Raw genomic sequence first — 3,816 nt, forward strand, 5'->3', positions numbered from 1 at the left:
CAGGGGGCGCTGCTGGGCTCAGTGAGATGCATCAGATTGAACTAGACTGTCCTGAGTCATTCTCAGTAGAACATTTAGTTCAGCAGCTCATCTAGTTCATTTAGTTCACAGGTCACATGATGCATTTCCTGTCAGCTCATAGGACAGGGTGGAGAGAAATACTGAACTAAACAGCAGTGTGAGGAGACAGAGAGTGATTCCTCTACAGCTCCATGAGGCTCCTGCTCTCACACTGGCTCTTTATAGCCCCTGATGCTGGAAAAGAAGGTAGTAAAACACTAGCACACACATCAAATACAAATATAATAGTAATAATAATATTAATAAAAACTGAAATTGCACAGTAGACAGACACAGCTCATATGTGTGTATGAGAGAGAGAGTTTTTCTGTGTGTGGTTCATGCCCCTCACCTGTCTGTGTGATAGGATCAGCCTCCTGTAGAGGATCGGCCTCCTGTAGCCTAGATCAGTCTTGCTAAAATCTTTACCACTGGCTCCTGTTCTGTTCTCAAAATGGTGGATGCTGAACTGCTTCTCACTCCCTCATACACATTCATTATGGGTCAGTACTCTACACTCTACACAGGGGGCGCTGCTGGGCTCAGTGAGATGCATCAGATTGAACTAGACTGTCCTGAGTCATTCTCAGTAGAACATTCAGTTCAGCAGCTCATATAGTTCATTTAGTTCACAGGTCACATGATGCATTTCCTGTCAGCTCCTCAGGAGAGAAATACTGAACTAAATGAGCTAATCTTTTGAACTAATCTTTTCAGTGAACTAGTTCATGGTGAACTAATCACCAAAATGAACTAGATTTCCCATCACTACAGTCTAGCTGATAGATTTCAAACAATTTTTACCTATCAGATTTCAGAAACAATTTCATAAATCTATTTTTTACAATGTATGAGGGTCGGGCAGATCACTGCACCAGGAGGTCCCGCAAAGTAGGCAGATCCTCCACAGGGCGACCTGTGCCCGCTCAAAAATTCTTCTCACATGAGTAGTGAGGAACCAGGCGTCACCCCAGCTCGTTATTTTCCTTACTCATTAGTTTAAGGCATACCCTACTAATGGCGCCTCCAAGAGCCGCACTGTGCACCCACCTTATTTACACCATGGAGACCCCTGTTCTGTTGGTTTAGGAAACTTATAAGAACCAGTACTATTACTATCAGTCTGCCTGTGCAGCTGATAATACGGACCTCACAGTTATAGTTTGGTAACTATTTCCGTATAATATAAAAACAGTATATGCAAATTAGCAGTATAGCCGAAAAGCATCTTGGTAGTTAGCGACCAGAAGGCGTCTTAGCGTGCTGACGTCATTTCTTGGCGTTGGCCCACCCTGTTTTCTACACAGTTGCTGCTCGGAAGCTGCTGGTTTGCTGGAGGAATATGGCCGACGTGTCGTTAGATGAACTGATCAGAAAAAGGGGAATGATGGCGGCGGGGATGGGAACTTACAGTAGGTGAGTGAGCGCCGAGGCCGGCTGTGTATGTGTGGTAAGCACCGAGCAACCGCGGCGTCCGTGCGGGGCTGTGGTGAGTTCTCGGGCCGCTGTGTTTAGCTGCATGCTTAATGTGTGGCTGGGCTCAAGGACGTGGTCATTTATCTATCAGCTGCTGCTTAGACTAGGCCGAGGCTCAGAGGACGTGTTGTGCGGAGATATGGCCGCCTGGCAATGTCATCTGCTGTGTGGGTCCCCGCTGGCGCCATTCCTAGCTCTTGGGGCTCCCCCCCCCTTCCCCTTTATAGCTATTGAGATGTGGGGCCCCCCATTCCTAGCTCCTGGGGACGAACCTCCCCATTCCTGGCCCCTGAAGTGTGTGAGAATGTGTGGCTCTCACACACAGTATATGGGACTTGGAGTCACTCGCCTGCTCTTCTGTCAGCCACAATAAAGTGGCTCATTGATGGAGAGAAAAGATGGATGAAACCATGAGGGAAATGTGTGACCTGTCCGTGTGGGTGTGAAGGGCCATTGAGGTCTTGTTGATCTGACCATGCCTCAGACCCCAGAAGGCTAGCTTCGCTGTACAGGAGCTTTGAAGCACGCGGGCGTCAGTGCAGAGGTTAGGCTTTTGTCCATGTTTCTATAGTTGTGTTATTACAGGGGTTGTCCAGCATCTAATATTCATGACCGCCCCTTAGAATGGGGCATCGATCAGTGATGGCCAAATATAAACTTTTCAGAGAACAGAACATGGTAGCTCCATCCAGCCGCTGTGGAGAACTACACATGAGCTGTTACCTCTCCACTTGGAGCTGACCTGCAGTACTTGCCGGCCACCCCTGGAATCACAGCTGGATGTGTCCGGCCCCCTCTGATGTGGTATCTTGTGCCTTTACCCCGAATGATCATTATATATGAGTGTTTGTTCCAAGGAAAGATTTTTTTTTTTTTATATAATCTTGCCGTGTGCCGATTACCTGATTTAATTGGTCGTTTCATCAGGTGACGTGATTTGTGAGCTCCCTTTTAAAGGGAACCTGTCAGGTGCAATATGCACCCAGAACTGCCCAATATGCACCCAGAACTGCCCAATATGCACCCAGAACTGCCCAATATGCACCCAGAACTGCCCAATATGCACCCAGAACTGCCCAATATGCACCCAGAACTGCCCAATATGCACCCAGAACTGCCCAATATGCACCCAGAACTGCCCAATATGCACCCAGAACTGCCCAATATGCACCCAGAACTGCCCAATATGCACCCAGAACTGGGACATACTAAAAAGAATGATGAAAAGGAATAAATAAAAAGAATAAGGGTAATAACTTATTAGGTGTATATTATGTAGAAGTATAAAAGGTTTCTTTGGCAAGTTAGACATGGAATGAACATAAAATATCTCTAGATAATAGAATGAACGCATATGGCATATAACCAGGTGTATATTATGTTACCTGAGCATTATAGGTGTGGAATGATCATGAAATATATGTAGATAATAGGAGAATGAATGCATATGGCATATAACCAGGTGTATATTATGTTACCTGAGCATTATAGGTGTGGAATGATCATGAAATATCTGTAGATAATAGGAGAATGAATGCATATGGCATATAACCAGGTGTATATTATGTTACCTGAGCATTATAGGTGTGGAATGATCATGAAATATATGTAGATAATAGGAGAATGAATGCATATGGCATATAACCAGGTGTATATTATGTTACCTGAGCATTATAGGTGTGGAATGATCATGAAATATCAGTAGATAATAGGAGAATGAATGCATATGGCATATAACCAGGTGTATATTATGTTACCTGAGCATTATAGGTGTGGAATGATCATGAAATATCAGTAGATAATAGGAGAATGAATGCATATGGCATATAACCAGGTGTATATTATGTTACCTGAGCATTATAGGTGTGGAATGATCATGAAATATCAGTAGATAATAGGAGAATGAATGCATATGGCATATAACCAGGTGTATATTATGTTACCTGAGCATTATAGGTGTGGAATGATCATGAAATATCAGTAGATAATAGGAGAATGAATGCATATGGCATATAACCAGGTGTATATTATGTTACCTGAGCATTATAGGTGTGGCATGATCATGAAATATCAGTAGATAATTGGAGAATTAACGTATATGCCATATAACCAGGTGTATATTACGTCACCTGAGCATTATAGGTGTGGAATGATCATGAAATATATGTAGATAATAGGAAAATGAACGCATATGGCATATAACCAGGTGTATATTATGTTACCTGAGCATTATAGGTGTGGAATGATCGTGAAATATATTTAGATAATAGGAGAATGAAC

The 3,816-nt window shown here is 43.4% G+C and overlaps 1 non-coding gene across 1 annotated transcript; it reads right to left on the reverse strand.

Moving 5' to 3' along the window:
• Positions 1-918: 918 nt before the first annotated feature.
• LOC142250195 (U12 minor spliceosomal RNA) lies at positions 919-1,068 on the reverse strand. The gene has a single exon (XR_012725130.1). It is a non-coding gene; the product is annotated as a U12 minor spliceosomal RNA (small nuclear RNA).
• Positions 1,069-3,816: the final 2,748 nt, after the last annotated feature.

This window comes from Anomaloglossus baeobatrachus, chromosome 8 (assembly GCF_048569485.1).
Source record: "Anomaloglossus baeobatrachus isolate aAnoBae1 chromosome 8, aAnoBae1.hap1, whole genome shotgun sequence".
In the NCBI taxonomy this organism is placed as follows: domain Eukaryota; kingdom Metazoa; phylum Chordata; class Amphibia; order Anura; family Aromobatidae; genus Anomaloglossus; species Anomaloglossus baeobatrachus.